The sequence below is a fragment of the Thamnophis elegans genome, chromosome 2, assembly GCF_009769535.1.
Source record: "Thamnophis elegans isolate rThaEle1 chromosome 2, rThaEle1.pri, whole genome shotgun sequence".
Lineage (NCBI taxonomy): Eukaryota > Metazoa > Chordata > Lepidosauria > Squamata > Colubridae > Thamnophis > Thamnophis elegans.
This window is the reverse complement of record NC_045542.1, coordinates 149,093,555-149,115,527: the sequence shown is the minus strand read 5'-3', so window position 1 is coordinate 149,115,527 and position 21,973 is coordinate 149,093,555. Positions and strand designations below refer to the sequence as shown.

Here is a 21,973-nt window from a genome sequence, read left to right as displayed (position 1 = left end):
CATTTAACAACTGTTTGAAGTTACGACATTACTGGAAAAAAGGGACTGGTCCCCATACTTGAGACATTACTGTATCCCATAGTCCTATGAGCAAAATTAAGGTCTCTGGCAACTCTCCCTGGGAGCTTTCAACAAGCAAAGTCAGTGGGGGGAAGCCAGAATCACTGACCAGTCATGGTGATTTGATTAGCAACCATAGCAAACCAGGAATTAAAAATCAGGCGAACTTTACTTAATAACTGCATGGCTTAGTGACTGAAATTATGGTTGCAATCATGGTTGTAATAAGTCAAGGACTCTGCAGCACATGGTTTATTTGAAGAGGGCATGGATATACCACTTGCAAACTGTCTGTCATGCATGTCACACATGTAAGAGGCTGACATTGTAGGAACTCGTTTTGTGCCTAAAAAGCCCCCATAAGGATCTCTAGTGTTTTATTTATTAAGAAAATTATTTGACACTCAGTTCAGACACTGGGAGGCTTATAGAAATAAAAGCCCAACAAATCGCCCTGGAGACAGCAATCAAAGCAAGCAACCACTTGATGGGCTCTGTATCAACCTGGAGTCCCCAGGCTCGCTGGCAAAACCATGTCTTCAGGGCCTGTCAAAGTGGGCGATGATATCCATTTTCACAGGGATGATGTTGTCCAGGGATGAGAGTTGGGGTGGAGGTGGGGGGCCTCAGATAGCAACTGAATGGGATGTTTGTCATCCTCTTTGCTAGGTGAGCATTGGTTGGAAGGTTGGTTCTACCAGGTGGATCTGCTGCTGCTGGTGGTGGTGGTGGTGGTGGTGGTGTGTGTGTGTGTGTTGTGTTATTTGCATGTTTGGGATGGGAAGAGTAAGGAGTATTAGCCAACACTGGCTGTATTATTTCAAGGGGGCTTCCACAAGCCAATGAGCTCCATTTTCCAAATCTTCTGTTTTGTTTTGTTTGAAACAGGCCTTTTTTGTTTATTGTTATTAGAGGGTCGCATCCTCTCCCCAGGTCTTGGAAATGAGTCAGAACACACACAAACAACATAGAGAGAGAGACAGACAGACAGACAGCCAGACACCATTAAACACCATTTCCAAACCTTGGAACTTTTTTCCTTTTCAAATTTCCATTCTGGAAACACTGGCTTCCATATTAATGATTTTTTTTCTTATTTGGACACTGACACACATTTGCTCTTATCAGAGCTTTTGATCATTTTTTGCCAATGCCGTGCCTTTTATCTCTCAACTGCTCTGTCTCCAAGCCAAGCAGAAAATGACAGTTAATCTTTTCTTTGCATTTCTTTAAAGACTTGAGTACCTGTGGGGAAAGGTTAAAGGGGGGGCAGAACCGTGGCAATCTCCCTGAAATGGGTCTAGGATGACTCACAGTGGCCAAGTAGGTGTGACTGGGTGGGTGTGGCTGTGGTGGGCGGGAAGAAATGGGGCACGACCAGCCTAGCGTTGACTCAGTGCAGCCAGGTGGGCAGGACTGGCTGGGCATGGCTGGGTATGCAGGGCTAGCTGGTGCAACTGTGTGGCTGTGGCTGTGTCAATGTGGAACAAGTCAAACCAGCTAACTGGACATGGGACCACCAAGTCTTCACCTCCCCAAATTGCCAGCAGCCAGCATGTGCATCCACATACATGCACACTGTTCCCAAGCATGGAGATTTTTATCCACATCTGAACTGGAAAGCTGCCAATTGTGCTCAGATTTGGAGACAAGGACCTCTCCTTCGGCATGCCGTGAATACACACACAGACACAGACGCAGGAACACACATACTCTGTTCCACATTTGGGGACTTTTTTCCACTTTCAAGAAGGGAAGCTGCCAATCTCACCCTGACTTGGGGAAAAGGACTTCTCCTTCGGCATGCTGCATGTGCACATACACGCACACGCACGCACACACACACACACACACACACAAAAAAAAATTCTGAGCTTGAAGATTTGCCTCATTCTGGCATCACAAGGAGGCAGTAAGATGCAGACCATGGACTAGCAGGGAGTGGCTGAGAGCCATCACAGGACACTTAGTTAGTTAGTTAGTTAGTTAGTTAGTAGTTAGTTAGTTAGTAGTTAGTTAGTAGTTACTTACTTACTTACTTAGTTCGTTCGTCACTCATGTACAAGATAACAGGAATAACAATAAACATGAATAAAAACACAGGAAATGTGTTCCTGAGAAATAAATGGGGACAGTAGGACAGGGACGTTAGGCATGCTAGTGCGCTTATGCACATACTAACCTCTTAGGAATGGGGTGAGGTCCACAGTAGACAGTATTAGGTTAAAGTTAAGGGGTTTGGGGGATGTTAAAGTTTGGTCTGGAGGAAGTCTGCAAAGGAGGCTACCACAAAAGCAACACTAAAGGGAAAAGGGAAAAATGACTTCCCTTTGTGTCTGCATTTGCAGAATTGAAAATCTGTGCTCCAAAGGGGAGCTACCAGTTTGCTAAACAAAATGGGGAAGGAAAACAGTTTATGCAAGTCTCCAAGCTCAGAAGGGGTTTGGTGTGTCTGCGAGCACACAGTAGTTGTAGCAAGCTAGCCACTCCCATTCCTTTGCACCCACCCATCTGCACCAACCCATCTGCTTCTACCCATCCCACACCGACCTGGCTGCTGTGTGCTGTCCCATTCTGCCCTGGCACAGTCTTTCTCTCACTACAGATTTCAGACACCCCTGGAAGACTTCAACCTTTTCAAGAATGGTCCTCTTTGATCTTCATGCTAATGAGTTTTAAGACTTGCAGGTAACTCTTACTAGATTTGCAGTGACCAATATGAAGAGGGGGATAGTAAATACCAGACAGAAATAAGATGGAAAAGAAAAGTCAGGAAAACAGGCTGCAAAATTCATTTAAATGAAATGCATGGCATAGAGATCCCACTGCTATGTGGAAAAGTTTGTGGATAATAGATGGCTGCAATGTAAAGGAGGTGGGATAGCCTGGCAAATGTCTACAATGTCCTGATACTCATAGCTGACTTGTTCAGTATTGTTGACAGAGGAATCGGTGCATAAAAACAGTGTCGTGACGAAAAAAGAAACAATACACAAAGGAAGATTGAAAGGAATGATCTAGCATTGTTGAGATCCTCCAAAGTAAAAGTTAAGCCCCCAAACCATCCCACGGAAAGAGAGGAGTACCTGGGAATATTTGGGCAAACTTTCTGTGAAAAGTCTGAAAATGGGAAGTGGAGAATTCACCGTTCCCGTGAGTAGCAAATGGTGGAAGGCAGATACAATAGGGCTGTGTGTGTAGGAGAAGAAAGGAAAGAGCTGGAGGTCTAAATCCAACACCTTTTGAATTTGGCGGATGCTTATCTGGCACCAATTTTATATTGAACGTTACTTGGTTAGATTCTTTTGTATAGGCTTGAGGAAAACATCTTCTGGATTGGAACATAACATATAGTCCTGATTTTTGTGTGGGTCTGACAATCTAAAATTATCACCAAGCCTCAGCGGCTGACTTTGGAAGAAATGCAAAATCTACAAATAGAGCACAGAACAAAAATGTGGCTATAGCTACCAGTAGGCATATTCTGATTAAATGTTAGGGGAAGAAATTCCAAAGTCAGTGGTGGAATACTAGCTGGCCAAGGTGATAGGGGTTTTCTTCTTCCTAAAATAGTGTGTGTACGCATGCATGCTTTCAAGTCCACATTGATTTCTGGAGACTGTCTATGTAAATCCCTGCAGTTTTCTTGCAAGATGTTAGGAAATTGCTTGCCCTTGACTACTACTACTTCATCTTCTTTTTCCTCCTCCTCCTCCTCCTCCTCCTCCTCCTCCTCCTCCAGACTCAAGGAGAGGATCTGGCCAAAGGTCACCCAGCCAGCTTCATGGCTAATATTGGACCAGATCTCACAATCTCCCCATTTCTATCCCGGTGTCTTAACCACTATACTAAACTGGCTCAGTTTAACAATCTTAATTTCATCTCTTCAAATAATATCCTTGAACTTACATATGCTTCAGCCACATTCAGCAGGTACATATTATTCAATCTCCACTCTAGTACATCCCAGCATCCGAATATTTATTCTGAGGTCTTCGTGGCTGCTTTACCAAGGGCTGGTCAGTGGCTCATTTCTGGACTCTTTGTCCCTTCATTGTTAATGGTTGGATCTTGATCCTAAAAGGCAGAAACTATCCATCACTTTGATATCTTCATTGTGAGTGCTAAGGGTTAGGGTACCTGTTGTCATTAGTTTAGGCTTTTTTACATGAAATATTAATATCGTTTTTTCACTGTGCTCTTTGAAAATCAAGGACTTACTATCTCTTGCAGCTTTTCCTGCCTAATTCCTGGGAAAACCACACTGTTAAGCCTTATGAAAGGCCAACAGGTTTAATGCTGAGAAATAGAAGGCTATTGGAGTTAGAAGGACATTATTTACAGTTAAATAACCCCTTATTATCACCTGAAATTTCAACTCTCCTAAGATTTTTGGAAGTCAAGAGCCAAGGTGGCGCAGTGGTTAAATGCAGCACTGCGGCTACTGCTAGATCAGCAGTTCAGCGGTTCAAATCTCACCGGCTCAGGGTTGACTCAGCCTTCCATCCTTCCGAGGTGGGTAAAATGAGGACCCAGTGTTGGGGGCAATATGCTGACTCTCTGTAAACCGCTTAGAGAGGGCTGAAAGCCCTATGAAGCGGTATATAAGTCTACTGCTATTGCTATTGCTATAAGTCATTTTGAATGATCAGCCTTGCGAGATTTGAGGGTCTGGTCAGCTGTTCAAATATTTCTTTATTTATTTATTTTTTTTTACTAAGAAAGAGGAAGCCCTGATTGGGAATTGGGGCAGCATCTTCCTATAGGCAAATGTAGACCACATCTCTGTGTATTGTCTTACTTGGGGACCTCTGCCTTCTTTTAGGGAAAGAAGGAGATCTTGAATGTTGTGAGCAATTGACTCCTGGGAGGACAACTGACTTCGTGCCTGCAAGAAATGCTGGTAAAAGCAAAGGTAGTCACATGCTTTGTAATCTCTGAGTGGAAGAATGTAATGGAGCAAAAGTGGGTGGAGCTGGGCCACATTTAAGCAAGAACAGGGTTACTCTATTCCCTTATTTTGAGGAGAACTTGGTTAAGGTGGTTAATAGTATTGTAATTTTTTTTTATTTCAACATAACTACAATTTAAATATAAATTGTAACTGTTGCCAAACATCAAAATTTTGATCACGTGACCATGAGGATGCTGCAATGGTCGCTAAGTGTGAAAATGGTTGCTAAGTGTGAAAAATGGTCATCAGTCACTTTTTACAATGCCATTTTAACTTTGGTCACTAAGCCCATTATACCACCTTTCTTGCCACAGTTCTTAAGTGAATAACTGCAGCTGATAAGTTAGTAACATAAGTGATCTGTGATAAAGCCTGGAGGAAACACTTTGTGCTTTGAGGTGGATAGAAGCTACTTGAGATTGACCAATCAATCAGTCTCAAGACGTGGAGATTCTGGAAAGAGTGCAGAGAAAGCAAGAAATATGATTAGGGGATCAGAGGATAAAATATATGAAGAACAGTTGCAGGAATTGTGGATTTCTAGTCTATAGAAAAGAAGATCTAGGAGTGACATGATGGCAGTGCAGTCTTCCAATATTTGAGGGCTGCCCCAAAGAAGAAGGGGTCAACCTATTCCCAAAGCCCCTGAAGGACAAGAAGCAATTTATGGAAACTAACCAGGGAGAGAAGCAACCTAGAACTAAGGAGAAATTTCCTGACAGTGAGGACAATTAACCAGTGGAACGGCTTCCCTCCAGAAGTTGTGGGTGATCCATCACAGGAGGTTTTGAAAAGATAATGTACAACAGTTTGCCTGAAATGGTATCAGGTCTCCTGCTTGAGCAGGGGGTTGGACTAGATGACCTCCAGCTCCGGTATTCTGCATTCTTCTCTAAGAAAGACAACAGGGGCTGGAAAGTCCATTTAGTGGCTTGCAATGGCAATTAACCTTCATTCCACAATGTCGGTGTTGCAACTGTTGACCAGGGCTCTGGTCAAATCAGAATTGAGCTGGAGGGGACCTTGGAGGTCTTCTAGTCCTTCCCCCCCCTCAAGCAGGAGATCCTATCCATTTTAGACAAGCGGATGTCCAGTGCCTCTTCTTAAAATTTGCTGACCGACGCTGCGGCTGAGCTGAAGCTGGCAAAGCTGAGCACCCTGCCTGCCCAGCTGAGGTGTTCCTAGCGGAGGAGGGGGAGGGGGAGGCACCGCCGCTATAACTCATTAATACATCAAATTCTCAAGCACGGGGGTTATAACCACCATAAACCCCAAATCAAGCCCTCCACGATACAAACCCACATGAGTTATTACTTTGTGCATTCGTTCTCAAGACGCTACCCTAATGCCCCAGACTATCGCTGTTAAATTATGGGGCCGGCAGATCCATGGATATAGAGATCCAGGCAACATGCACGCCGGCTCTTACGGAGGATACAAATACAATGGAATGGTTCTGAGCATCAGCGGATCAGCCACCACCACCACCTCCTCCTCCTCCAGCCAATTTGGAGCGGTTGGGGAGAGCTCGCGTCTTTTCTGCCCAGGCAGCGCTCGAAAGCAGGTTAAGAGAGGCGTTCAGCTGCTCCTTGTCCTGTCCCGAATAACCTCCCGGCACAAGCAGCACCAGCAGTGGCGGCGTCAACGAAAGCCGTGGAGGCAAGACAGCTGGGTCCTCCTACGTCAACCAGTAGCTTCTGTCGGCGCAGTTGGTGTCACCACGTTTGCCGAAATAGACGAAACCAGCGCGTCCTCACGAACCGAAGAAAGCGGTTCTCAAGCCACAACGGCGCCCGAGTTCAGACGGAGCCGAACGCCACCTCCACGCCAGCCGCATAAAGCCTGCCCCCTTCTTGTCTCCCACCCAACATGTTTCGCTGAACGGCGGCCGAGTTCTAAACTGCCAGCATGACTTTGAAGGGCTGGATTGCCTTCCGCGCGGGCCGACATGGAAGGCAAGCGACAAGCCAGCCCTTCAAAGTCATGCCGGCACTTTAGCGTGCCCATCGGCCGCCATTCAGCTAAAGATATTTCGCTGAATGGCGGCCGAGTTCCAAACTGCCGGCATGACTTTGAAGGGCTGGATTGCCTTCCGCGCGGGCCGACATGGAAGGCAAGGGGCAAGCCAGCACTTCAAAGTCATGCCGGCACTTTAGCGTGCCCCTTGGCCGCCATTCAGCGAAAGATGTTTCGCTGAATGGCGGCCGAGTTCTAAACTGCCGGCATGACTTTGAAGGGCTGGATTGCCTTCCGCGCGGGCCGACATGGAAGGCAAGGGGCAAGCCAGCACTTCAAAGTCATGCCGGCACTTTAGCGTGCCCCTCGGCCGCCATTCAGCGAAAGATGTTTCGCTGAATGACGGCCGAGTTCTAAACTGCCGGCATGACTTTGAAGGGCTGGATTGCCTTCTGCGTGGGCCGACATGGAAGGCAAGGGGCAAGCCAGCACTTCAAAGTCATGCCGGCACTTTAGCGTGCCCTCGGCCGCCATTCAGCGAAAGATGTTTCGCTGAACGGCGGCCGAGTTCTAAACTGCCGGCATGACTTTGAAGGGCTGGATTGCCTTCTGCGCGGGCCGACATGGAAGGCAAGCGGCAAGCCAGCCCTTCAAAGTCATGCCGGCATTTTAGCGTGCCCATCGGCCGCCATTCAGCTAAAGATATTTCGCTGAATGGCGGCCGAGTTCCAAACTGCCGGCATGACTTTGAAGGGCTGGATTGCCTTCCGCACGGGCCGACATGGAAGGCAAGGGGCAAGCCAGCCCTTCAAAGTCATGCCGGCAGTTTAGAACTCGGCCGCCATTCAGTGAAACATCTTTCGCTGAATGGCGGCCGAGGGGCACGCTAAAGTGCCGGCATGACTTTGAAGTGCTGGCTTGCCCCTTGCCTTCCATGTCGGCCCGCGCGGAAGGCAATCCAGCCCTTCAAAGTCATGCCGGCATTTAGCGTGCCCATCGGCCGCCATTCAGCTAAAGATATTTCGCTGAATGGCGGCCGAGTTCCAAACTGCCGGCATGACTTTGAAGGGCTGGATTGCCTTCCGCGCGGGCCGACATGGAAGGCAAGGGGCAAGCCAGCACTTCAAAGTCATGCCGGCACTTTAGCGTGCTGGCAGGCAGGGCTGGAGCGAGCGAGCGAGCGTGCTCCATCCCAGTGGGTGCATGAGTGGAGCACTTTTCCAGCGCTCCTGTGCCTGGAGAGCTCCGTCTGCATATGAGCCCGGGATCCGCTGCTTGCGCTCCCTTGCTCCGCCCCACCACCAGCCTTCCCTATCTAGGGGCTCCTCGAGCAGAAGTAGCAGAGTCGCATCGAGCGCCGCTCTGCCTTCCTCCATGCTCTTCCCGCCCGGACGCACCCAACATGTTTCGCTCAACGGCGGCCGAGTTCTAAACTGCTGGCATGACTTTGAAGGGCTGGATTGCTTTCCGCACGGGCTGATGTGGAAGGCAAGCGACAAGCCAGCCCTTCAAAGTCATGCCGGCACGTTAGCGTGCCCATCGGCTGCCATTCAGCGAAAGATGTTTCGCTGAATGGCGGCCAAGTTCTAAACTGCCGTCATGACTTTGAAGGCTGGATTGCCTTCCGCGCGGGCCGACATGGAAGGCAAGGGGCAAGCCAGCACTTCAAAGTCATGCCGGCACTTTAGCGTGCCCCTTGGCCGCCATTCAGCGAAAGATGTTTCGCTGAATGGCGGCCGAATTCTAAACTGCCGGCATGACTTTGAAGGGCTGGATTGCCTTCCGTGGGGGCCGACGTGGAAGGCAAGTGGCAAGCCAGCACTTCAAAGTCATGCTGGCACTTTAGCATGCTGGCAGGCAGGGCTGGAGCGAGCGAGCGAGCGAGCGTGCTCCATCCGGTGGGTGCATGAGTGGAGCACTTTTCCAGCGCTCCTGTGCCTGGAGAGCTCCATCTGCATATGAGCCAGGATCCGCTGCTTGCGCTCCCTTGCTCCACCCCACCACCGGCCTTCCCTATCTAGGGGCTCCTCCAGCAGAAGTAGCAAAGTCGCATCGAGCGCCGCTCTGCCTTCCTCCGCGCTCTTCCTGCCCGGACGCCCAAAGCCTCCCAGCCTGCCCGGCCTGGGGTGAGTCAGCTGCAGTACAGCAGGTGGCGATCCCACCACTATCCGCCCGCTCACTCGCCCCACCCGTCACTTACTCTGAGTTCGGAGAAGAAGCGGCGGCCCCAGGTGGCTCTTTTGGCGGAGGCTTTCCCACGGCTTCTCCGGAAGTGGAGCTGGAAAGGTGAGCTCGCTCCCCACCATCCACCGCTCACTCGCTATGCTACCCCGCCCATTCGAGCGGCAACGGATGGGCGGGAGCGAGTCGAAGAAGGGGCCAAAATTAAGCGGGATCTTTTGGAATATCCCAGGACACAGGAAAAATTATGAGAAGGCTGCCTGTCCCGCCAAATGCGGGACGTCTGGTCACCCTAGTCTATGGGGCATTTCAAAATGGAGTGAATCCCTCTGTGATGGTTCCAGTCTCCATCAGATTTACGTCTCAGCAAAGAGTGTCCTGGTGGTGGTGGAAAGGAGTTGGTGGGGGGAGCCAGAGACAGGTAGCGCAAACACTTTTTGGGCCGAGAATGAATGGTTCTGGGGTCCACGATCTCATGAGAGTTCAGGCACCCAGTCTCTGCAAAAGAGGAAAGGTGCCTGAACTCATGTGTATTATGGCACCTTGGAGCTTCCATCAACTGCCCTTTCCCTCCAAAGCAAAATAACCGAGGCAGAGAGGGGACAGAACTTCTAATGTAAGTGAATCCAGTACAGCAGGATAGGAGGGAGATGCAGTTGTGGGGAGCAGGGCGGGGGTAAATAAGGTGAATGTTGCAGTCCTGCAGTCATCGTAAGGGCGAGCAACTTCTGTGGTACTGCACATTCGTAATTTTGATACTTGCTCGTAAACATTAGGGGATGCTTATCTTATAACTTCGAACAGGTGCTAAATGAATGCTCATAACCTGGGGATTGGCTGTGTACCCCTTGCAGATAGCTGGTCATTTGCTTTCTATTAATGAGTCATTATGGTCACCTGGAGGTTTATATGTGTCCTCCAGGTCACCTGAGTTGTGCAAAATGGATGTGGAGCCTTCTTGCAACTGTTGAAAGGATTGTGTTGTAAACTGGAGATAGATGATGTATCCCTCCCCCTTTGTTGAGAGAGGGATGTTCAATTTGACAAAATGGCCTCTTGACTCCTCTTTCAAACCAGATGTCCGCTCTGTCCAAATGTGGACTTTACTGTCTTCAAAGTGTAGCCTTTGTTTTTTAAATGAAGATGGACTGCTGAATCTAATCCTGATGGGTTTGTTCTCCTATGTTATGGCATGCATTTATGAAGTGGTTGTTTTGTTTCCCCAATATACAGATCTGCACATGGTGCACTGCATTGTATTACATATATCATGTTGCTCACTTTGTATCTGGGTGTTTTATCCTTGGGGTGGACAAACTTCTGCCTTAGTATATTCTTGAGTTTGAAGTTTGAAGTATGCATCTATGTTGTGTTGGCTGAAGATCCCCCTGAGCTTTTCTGATATTCCTGCAATGTATGGAATGACAATGTTGCTTCGTTTATTGTTATCTTCATTGTGTCAATGGTCCAACTGATGACCCAACCAAAACAAGCACATTCTAGACCTTCAGATGTCTGAATGCAAAACTTTATTGGGTACAACATTCGGCACTGATGAAAGCAATACCAGCTCTACCTAATTCCACACAAACCCACATACCATATTTTTTGGATTATAAGATGCACTGGAGTCTAAGATGAACTTAGATTTCAAAGAGGAAAAACAAGAAAAAAATAGTGTATGGCCTCTGCACATCCGGTTTTTTACTGTCCCCAGCCCCAGAAGCATCTGCAGGCCTCCCAAACCCCCAGGCATCCCGTTTTGCCCTCCACAGCTCCCAGGGGCAAAAATCCATGAACTCCAGATGTCATAATCAAGTTGATCCAGAGCATTCTGGAGGCCATTGTTGTTCTGATGTTCTCTGTGCTCTAAAGCTGGGAATAATTTTGGAAAGATCATTTTTGCAATGCATTCATTTAATAAGAGACATGCTGTGGAAAAAGAAGTTGTGGTCAGGCTTATGAGAATAATGTATTTCCTACTTGCAAACACCTTTTAAGGCTGTCTTTTATTCTGACCAGAGTCAGTAGCTTTCTTGCTTTCTGATACACAGGAAATAAGAATGGGCATTGCAAAATGTGTGGTTTGAGCCAATGCAGCAAATAATATCTCACTCCTCAAAGTTGAGGTATTTCATCAATTGAGACCAAATGACTCTAAAGAGTGTCACTTCATTACTGACAGAAAGATCTGAAAAACAGCTTCTATAGAATGGCTGCCATAATCTCACCAACGCAGGGCTGGCCTGCTAAATCCAATATAGATTGTGTCAGAGGTAAAATTACATGGTTAAGCAGCCTTCGTACATCTTCAGTGGTGATCTCCAGTTAGGTGAGGACTGCAATTCTCAGAATATCCAACTAACAGAGGTTTTGTGCAAGCGTCCTTAGCAAATGTAGGTTTTTTGGGGTTGATGGGGAGAAGCCCCACCTGTTGATTCTCCTGTAATTAAGGACTTCTGTTTTGGATAAGAGTGTCACGTCGCTCTCACAACCAGAAAAAGTTCCCATTTAAGTTGTGTTGATGGACTCATTTGTATAGAAGGCAGGATATAGAAAGGTCAAGTGTCCAATGACACAAGCCCACCCTCTCCTGACCTTTAGGCTGGGAAATGAGCCTCCTTTCCACATAAGAAAAAAAAAAACACTTTAGGTAAAAATAAAGGGATGGAGGCATAGGAGACGTAAACCTTTTTGCAAGTTAAAAGACGAATTTGAAGCATTTAAGGGTATTTACGATTCCCAGACTTGTCTGAAATAGTATAGGGTCTCCTGGTTGAGCAGGGCATTGGACTAAAAGGCCTCCAAGGTCCCATCCAGCTCTATTCTGATGGTTTGACAGCACAAATATGCAAAAGAAACTGCAAACTTTTTATCTTAGCTTCCTTTCTAATCTGCAACAGTGCTTCTCAGCTTCATTTGCACTGTTGTCTGGAAATAAACTACAGAAGAACTATAGAACCAGAGATTTTTCTCCTTTCATTGTAGGAGGATATAACCACAACTGTATACTTAGGTAATACAGATCAACAACACTTCCGTTAGTCATATGCAGGCATATTAAAAACGTCTCAGTTATACAACCCATTTATTTGAGGTTGCAGTTGACCATGGAAGCTGATCTAGTCTATCAAAATATTACATCTGTATATGCCGCACCCAAAAGAAGAAGCACAAAATTAGATGTTGTTCAACAGGCAGGTAAGTTCATTTATTTCAGGACAGCCTCTCTGACTGAGAAAAGCGGCTCGTTTTCTGAATAATACTCCATTTCATTTTTGTAATAGCCGTGTACGTGAAATAGAAGCCCACATAGGCAGTAGGGGTGCAAATGAGGATCCAGATTTAAGTTGACATTTGGCTGCAAAGCTCCCTCGGCAACTTTGATCCAGTCACACTATTTCCCAGCTTAATTTCTCTCTGAGGATTTATTACTGTGCAGGTAACAGAGGGAGGCCCGCTATATATGCTGCGTTTAGCTTGTAGAGAAACTATAAGATATCCTGTAATAATGATCACAGTAACAGAAGCAATTACACTGTCCAAAATCCCACATAGGACTGGATCTGATTTATTGCTTCTCATATACAAAACAGAAGGAAGTCTTTGGACTGGATGTCTTGCAGTTGCCTTTGTTCCCAAGTAACTGTACCAAAGTTAGTCTCAGCTCGGAGGTCCTTGATGGTCTCGGTGAAACAGAGCACTGCAGTCCTTGATGCTTTCAAAAAAGGGGTTCATTTCTCTACCATGCATGAAATGTGAAGGTTCACTGACAAGGTGGATTTTTTAAAAAAAAACTTGTAGGAATCCAATGGAGATAGTTCTCAAGGGCTATTTGAATAGAATTGTTCTTTATTTATCTGCTTTGTGGTTCCCTCTAAAGCAGAGGTGGGTTCCAACCAGTTGATCTGGTTTGGCCGAACCGGTAGTGTATGGGGCCTGGGTCGATGGAACGGCAGTGATCCCCGAACCAGTTCCCTGGTCGCCACGTCACTGCCACCATCTTGTTTTTGGGTTTTGCGCATGCGCACAGCAATTTTAATTGAACTGTGCATGTACACACATCTAGCACTCCCATGTGCACAAAGCGCGCAGACGAGCGAACCGGCAGTAAAGGTGACCAGAACCCACCCCTGCTCTAAAGGTTTATATGGCTGGAGTGACACATTGTTTTAAATGTCTGTTTTTCATCCATTCCTATCTCTTGCAGGATTTTTAATCAAAAGGCAGTAAATAGGGATTTTCCTCTCTATCTTCTTCTGAGTCCCCTTTTGTTCTTCTTTAATCTCTGCCAGTTCTCTACTACTTTTGTTATAATTATATCATTGTGTTGTACAGTCATGTGTTATGTAGGTTGATAAGACCAGGTTATTTGGGAGCCACTTATCTCCCAGAGTTTCTCCTCTCTAGTAAGAGTAGATGTACTGCAGATCCCTTTGAATGAAATATAAGGAAGTGAAAATGTACTTAATGAAGGCTTGGAATATCATATGTGTCAAACACTGGAAAGCCAAGGAAACTGTTTCTGCTTGATGTGCAGATCATCGATTATGCCCTCATTGGCGTTGGATTGTTCTGTGGGTTTCCTGTGCTGGGAATGTTCTCTTGATAGTGGCCATGATACTGATAGGAGTTTATGGTGAGTATTGTAGGAGAAGAGAACATGATGACCCTCCATGAATAAGAATCAAATGTACTGAGCCTTTAATCAACAATTAAAAGCATTGCTTCTCATAGAAGTGTAGCTAAAGCAGCTTTGATCACAAGGAGGAATTGTAGCTCAGGGTTGAAATGAGGGATCTTTGGTGCTCTCTGAGTTTGGTTGTTTTGTTGAAGAAGTTTCATTACCCAGAACATGGGTAAGGCATTTGATAAGTAGACCCTAAACCTATTACTTGATAAAATAAAATGTGGATTAGACAGCATCACCACTAGATGCATAGTAAGTAGCTGACAAATCACATGCAATGTGTAGTCTTTAATGGAATTGCATCTACATAGAGGGAAGTGAGGGGGGGGCAAGGCCCAGTGCTTTTAATATCTTCATAAACAATTTAGACAGGGGGAAAAAGGACAATTCATCAAATCTGTAGATGACACCAAGTTGGCAGAAATAGCCAACATCCAGAAGATAGGCTCAAAATACAGAATACAGAAGGTTCACAATAGACTGGAACATGGTGCCCTATGTAACAGATTGAAATTCAATGTTAAGAAAATACAAATGCACAAGTATAGAAAAGGTGGAACCTGCTCAAGTAAAATTGTGAGAGGGATCATGGAGACCCAGTGAACAATCACTTAAATGTGAGCCAGCAGTGTGCTTCAGCTGCCCCAAAAAACCCAATGCTATCCTAGGAGAGATAGAACACAGGGATAGAATCAAGATCACGTGAAGTCTTAGTACCACTTTATAATGCCTTGGTAAGACCACACTTGGAATACACATCACTACGATATGAAAAGGATGTTGAGATTCTAGACAGAGTACAGAAAAGAGCAGCAAAGATGACTAGGAGACTGAAGGTTAAAAACATACGAAGACAGTTGTAGAAATGGGGTTTGTCTACTTTAATCCAAAGAAGGAACTAGGGATGGCATGTTAAAAATGTTCAAATATCTAAGGACTGCCCAAAAAGACAGAGAGGAGAGAGAGAGAGAGAGGAAGGAGAGAGAGAGATGAGAAGAGGAGAGAGAGAGAGACGAGGAGAGAGCGAGAGAGGAGAGAGAGAGTGTCTCAACCTATTCTCAATTTGAAGGCAGCACAAGAAGCAATGGATAGAATCAACCTATAAATAAGGAGAAATTTGCTGATAGTTAGAACAATAATAGTGGAACAGCTTATTTTCCGAAGTTGTCACTGGAGGTTTTTAGAAGAGATTGTGCAACCATTTGTTGAAATGAAATAGGGTCTCCTCTCCTGCTTGACCAGGTGATGGACTAGAAAACCACAAAGGCCCTTCCAACTTTATTACTGTGTTATTATGATCTTATAAGCCTAAACCATATACTTCAATCAATGGACAATTATCCACAATCAGTATAGACCACAACCTACTCCTTGGTAAGCTAGAAAATGTGGGATACATAGGATCACCACCAGATATTTGTAACTGGTTGACAAAACTGATTAGGGCCTGGAGGCTAAAACTATGAAGTTGCAGGAATTGGATATGGCAGTGTAGTGAAAAGGAAGACTAGGGGTGATATGATAGCAGCGTTCCAATATTTGAGGGACTGCCACAAAGAAGAGGGGATCAATCTATTTTCCAAAGCACCTGAAGGCAAGACAGGAAACAATGGATCAAGGAGAGTTTCAACCTAAAATTAAGAAAAAATGGAACAGCTTGACTTCAGAAGTTGTGGGTGTCCCAGAGAGGTGGGTTCCTCCCAGATCTCCCCGGTTTGTGCAGACCGGATGGTCAGTGAACCCAGAAGTAATTAACTTCCGAGAATGCCGGTACCGCTCCTGGCCCCTGTCGCTGCAAAGCACCCTTGCCGACAAGGCAGCGCAACCCACTCGGCATGTAGAAACAGCAAAAGAATGACAGGAGAGGAGTTCCAAGCGGGGCTTTTCAAACAGTCAAACTCCTCTCCTGTCCCTTCTTTTGCTGTTTGAACAAGCCGTGCGGGTTGTGCTTCCTTGTCTTTCATAGCCAGCTCGTTTCCAATTGGGGTGGGGATACATGGAGGGACAGAAAAAACCACTCCCACAAAGGAGGCCACGCCACAGAGTAGGTTCGAGCAATTTTTGAAACCCACCCCTGGTGTCCCATCACTGGAGGCTTTTAAGAAGAGGCTGGACAGTCACTTGTCACAAATGGTATGGGGCAGTGGTGGGTTGCTAACCTGTTTACTACCGGTTTGTTCGGGCTCGCGCATACATGCGCAACACTTCTGCACATGCGCAGAAGCATCTGGGTGAGTGGGAGGAGCCTCCCGCCACCATCACTACCCGTTCGGCCGAACCGGGCCAAACCAGCAGCAACCCATCTCTGTATAGGGTCTCCTGAGCGAGCAGGAGGTTGGAGTAGAAGACCGCCAAGGTCCTTTTCAACTCGTTATTCTGTTTAAAAGAGAAAAGGGAAAATATTAAAATCAAAATCTATGTGTTGAAATAAACCTGAGTTCATTTTAACCTCAACAGGAATGAACAGGATTGTAGGTTTGTATGAGAAGGAAAGTTGGTCTCTTGCAATCCTGAGAATGGGGCACATTTCTAATCAGGTGATTGTCCTCAGTTAGGACAGTGATGAAAAGTAACTTCACAACCCATCTCATCATTGGAGCAGAATATAACATCAGAGATATTGTATAGTTCTAATTATGTAACTGTACTGTAATTCTGGTTAATTCTTTTATAGACCCAGGTTGCAGTGCGAGAAACAGAAGCCCACAAAACCAGAGGAAATGACTGGAATTCCAAATACACATCAGTGCAATCACCTTGAAACCGAAACAAATGGCCAATTACAAGCATTCAGGTCTTATGCAAGGCAACATTTGTGTGACGCTACAGATACATTTAAAGGTAATATCTATTTGAGCTCAAACCTTCCTGTGACCCATGTTCTACTTTCTCAGAAATTATTATCCCACAGTATGTCTGTCATTTTATTTTTCCGTCATGATCATATTTTCTGCTTTCCTCTGAACACTAATAGTTCTTTGTGCTTCTCCTGTCTCTTTCTCAAAACTATCTATTTCAAGCAGAGTAGGATCTACTGACAATTAGGCTGTGACAAACTGCTTAGCCTTCAGGGAGTTACCAAACACAGAAAGAGAAATAGCAGATTTTTTTAAAAAAATTTTGAGAAAAAAATCTCATGGCTCTTTTGATGCAGTTCAGAGTTCAGGTGAAGATAAAATGGAGGACTTGGGGCTCAGTGGTTAAGACACTGAGTTTTGTCGATCAGAAAGGTCAGCAGTTCAGCGGTTCGAATCCCTTGCACCACATAATGGAGTGAGCTCCCATTACTTGTCCCAGCTTCTACCCTAGCAGTTCGAAAGCATGTAAACAAGCAGGTAGAAAAATAGGGACCACTTTGGTGGGAAGGTAACAGCATTCCGTGCGCTTTGGCATTTAGTCATGCCGGCCACATGACCATGGAGATGTCTTTTGACAGCACTGGCTCCTCGGTTTTGTAATGGAGATGAGCATCGCCTACTAGAGTCGTGAACGACTAGCACATATGTGCGGGGAACCTTTACCTTTTTACCTAGCCCACAGAAACATCTCCAGTGGTGAGGGATCTCCATGCCTACAGGAACATTAAGCCATGGATTTGAGACCCTTTCCTTGGACCTAGCGAAACAGGTTCTCCGTTACAACTCGGAGGACTACTTTAACTACCTCACAGTTGTAAATAGGTCCACTGATTTTTCCCTTAAAATGAAAACCTATTCAAAGGCAAACTAAAATTGAATGAATAAATGTCCCTAAGCAATAAAAATTTAAATGGTGTCCTTTCTCACCTTTCAAAATAGCGTTATTGTAAAGGGCTTGAAAAACACCAGTACACTTGATTACAAAACTCTTTCTTATTATTCTTTATTCTTTATTGCCCAAGTGTGATTGGACACAAGGGGCATAAGCTTTCAGGGTACATATAGACAACCAGGTGACAGGTCATAAATCATAGTTACAATCATTAATCATCAGATACAACAACATAATAAATCATAATATACCAATAGGAGAAGGTAGTAGAAGGATGGGAAGATGAGAAAGATGAGAAGATGAAAAGGATTATAGCCATTCAGCCAATGGATACCACATGGATGAATATTTTAGGCTTAAGACTGTGCTATGGGAATTAGGTGTTCGGCAAAGAGATGCATGGGAAAAACTATCATTGTATGTAGTCATTTTGGCACGCAATGCCCTAGAGCAGCATCCTGAGGGGAAAAGTTGAAACAGTTTATGTCCAGGATGTGAGGAATCGGTAGAAATTTCCTCTTTCTGGTTTGTGCAATATACAGGTTCTCAATGGAAGTGTCAACCATTGGCATAAGCAACAAAAGGAAACTCCTGGCATATTATTTTACCAAGAGCATAGCTTTACTAATAGATCCATATAGGAACAGTAGAAAGCAAGACGGTTGTGACTTCTCGTGCAAACAAACCCGGCATCTTTAAAATCTCCCTCCCCCCTCCCAGGCCACCCACTGTTCATTGTCCACCAATCCATGCATCTTTGTTTGGGGAAATAGTCTGTTCTACTCAGAACTCTCATTGTTTGAGTGAGGTGTAGAGAGTCTCCCAGACTACAGGCGGTGCATATGAATTCCTCAATTCCTTCCCAGCCACTCATACCTTCCAATTATTTGTCCCCCCCTCCCTGTTGTCTGGCTGCTAGCAAAAGTGCAGAGCAAAAGTGCAAAAGCGCAGAGCAAAAGTGCAGAGCAAATCAGCCTTGACAGGAAGGCAAGCTGGTTGCAGTTATTTTTGCAGTCCTAACTATCCATTGAAGTCTGCACCTGTCCTGTTTGGTTGCTGTGACAAACCAGACTGTTATTGAGGTACAAAGGCAGACTCAATAATGTGAATTTTTAAAAGATTTATTACCTTCTTAGAGAATAGATCCTGCAATGTGTGCCCTAGACGTGGCTTCATATGAGGACAAATGCTACTGGATTTCTACTTCAATCTTTCCCTGGATACAAAGCTACAAGGACTGTACAGCAAAAGGATCTCAGCTGTTAGTGATTTCTAATACAGGACAGCAGGTAAAAGAATTTGTTGCAAGTGAAGAATCCATAACTTTCTTTTCTATTTTCTATTTTTAATTAGAAAGATTGCGGTGGCTGGGCTTGGTTACCAGCAGGCTTCAGGTGATACTTCAGAGAAAGTGGCATCACCCAAATTAATACATAGTAGGGACTTTCTCATGATTGTTTCTATTGATCTTCAATGTTTAATTGTCATCTATTCCATCCTTTTCTACCTGAAGGAAAAAGACGGGAGGAATCCACCCATTAAAGTACCCCACTGCACAGAGGCACAATTCATTCGGAGGAATTTAACCCAACTTCAATAATAGGGCAGGGTTAGGGATTCCAACAGCCATCCTTGTAATGAAAATTAAATGACATTTTATAGGAATTCATCAGAACAAAACAAACGTGATATGGATTGGGCTCACATTCAAATTGCCAGAGGGGAAGTGGATGTGGATCAATGGCTCACCATTAAACCAAACACTGTGAGTATTTAAACGTCCATGGAAGGAATCTTTTGGATGTAGTATTCTTTGCAGAAAAGTAAAAGAGAGAGAGTGATGTATGGATAATGTCCAAGTAATACACCCATAGCAAGCAGAACTCCGAGGCAGATAGATTCCTCAAACAACAATTTATTCGGATATCACATTGGCACAGAATGGTGAAAACTGACTCTAAATGTACCCACAGTTTTCACCTAATTAAAAGTAAAGTTTTCCCCTTTCCCCAAACAAACAGTCACGTGGTCCAATCAGAGGCTTTCCAGTTGCTTGGTAACATTGCTCCTCCTCTTTTAGCCACCTGTTGGAATGTCCTTGGGTCCCAGGGGAAAGTGTTTTGTTTTGGCTACAAAAGCCCTCTATTCCCTCCTCCCTAACCCTCATCTCCATTGTGGTCACATTGAAGCCTCAAGATGGTCTCAGTCAGGTCAGCTTCAGAGTTGACATTATAGATATTAAATGTATTATTAAATACCTTTTAAACAATAAAGAATAGACAGGAATAAACGATGGCAAAGATGACACATGCATAATGGCCAAAAAGAAACTAGGAAAGTGCTAGTACTTTCGACAACAGTAGTTGCTGACTAAAACCATAATGGGCTGCCCATTAGGGTTGGAAGTCATGATGGGCATTGAGTAAAACATCCACATGATCATATTACCTACAACCCCACATTCCTGTTCTTCCCTATGCTGTCATTAAACAAATGTATGATCCCTTGAGTGGAGCAGGGGGGGCCCTCGAGAGTCTTGGGGAGGCCCTGGGAGGCAATAGTAGAAGGCCTGTCTGAGCCCCCAAGCCGTCTCTGCCATCTGAGGCAACCCATACTCCACTTCCCTGCCCCTTGGGGGTTCATGCAGGTCTTGGGCCTGCTCCCAGTCCACCAGACCCCACACCCTACAACCTCATAAGTTTCTGTGTGTGGAGAGAGGAAGGGAGGGGGTTGGAGAGGGAGGGAGGGACAGGATTGTAGAAGGCAGGTGTGTTGATGAAATAGGTGGCTCTTGTTTTTACTCTTTTTCCTAAACTGAAAGTACTTTTCCTCTTTCCTTCATAGATCCCGACCCTTAAAGGCTGCCTGCGGTTTATAGGAAAGAATGGAATTGCCTCTGATTTGTGCAGTGCAGAGCTTCACTGGATTTGTCAGAAATCATCTGTATTCATTTGAGGATTTGCATGCAGAATTTTAAAAAAAAACCCTCCCCTTCCTGTAAATGTTGGCTGCCTCTTTCAGCAATGGCTCTTCCACCCCAGAGCAAAGGGGTGCTATCTGAGGCAACAATGGCTAAATCCTTATACCCGCCTGTTGTAGATGAGAAAAGAGCATAAAAGGAAGCGACTTCCAAATAAGAAGATTTTACAGATACAGATTAATAGAGTTGGGAAGGGATCTGTAGGGTCATCTAGTCCAACCCCCCTCCAAAAAAACAACAACAGGAGAACCTATTACCAATGAAGGCTACCCTTTATGTCATTATGTGCTGTAAATGGCACGCAAAACCATCCACCTGGAAATATGCGGGAGCACCAAAACCTGGAAAAGCAGCATTCTGTGGTGCATGCGTGCGTCAGAAGCCAAACTTCCAGTTCCCAACACGGTGCATGTGCCCAATGAAACAGCTGGCCATTATGCTGCACGCACCAAAAACCCGGAGGTTTGGGTGTCAGCACACGAAGGTGTGACGGAATGCTGCTCTTCCATGATTTGGTGGTCCTGCGTGCATGAAGACCAGCTTACTGGAACACGTTTGGGCACAGAAACACGAAGAGGGCCAGTGAACCGCGCATCCCATGCGGGATGACTCTGCGTGCCGCTTCTAGCACATGTTCCATAGGTTCACCAACACAGCCCTACACCATTTCCGACAGATGGCAGTCCAGTCTCTTCTTGAAAGCTTCCAGTGATGAAGCTCCCACAACTTCTGAAGGCAAAGCTACTGTTCTATTGTTCTCACTGTCAGAAAATTTCTCCTTATTGCCAGGTTGAATCTCTCCTTGGTCAGTTTCCATCCATTATTCCTTCTCTGTCCTTCAGGTGCCTTGAAAAATAGCTTGACCCCCTCCTCTCTGAGGCAGCCCCTCAGATATTGGAAGACTGCTATTGATGAACCCCACCCCCCATCCTGACCTGCCAGATCCCTCAAATATTGGAACCCTGCTCTCATGTCTCCCCTGGTCCTTCTCTTTGTGGATCCCTAACAAATACATGAGCCCATAAATAAGATGTCATGTCCTCACTCCATTACTTTAAAAACATAGTTCATTAAATGAAATAGAACAAGTTATACTTGCATTTTTAAATATAGCATTAAAAAAAGAAAAAAAAAAAGAAAGCTGTGGTTCCCTTTAGAGATATTGTAATTGTTTTACTGCATCTACTTTATGCCTCCCAATTTCCCTCTTCTTACTCTTCCCCTGTTAAGTTCTGTGGACTAAGAAAGCCCTCTCCACCGGCTATCTATGAAAACCAGGATTCTTAATTACTGTCCTCCAATTAATATTGTCCTCCTCCATTATTAAAAAAAGGCAAGTCCTTGACTTACAACTGTTTAACAACTGTTTGAAGTTACGACATTACTGAAAAAAAGGGACTGG

The 21,973-nt window shown here is 45.2% G+C and overlaps 1 pseudogene; it reads left to right on the top strand.

Moving 5' to 3' along the window:
• Nucleotides 1-6,316: 6,316 nt before the first annotated feature.
• Nucleotides 6,317-6,853, top strand: LOC116524055 (annotated as a pseudogene).
• Nucleotides 6,854-21,973: the final 15,120 nt, after the last annotated feature.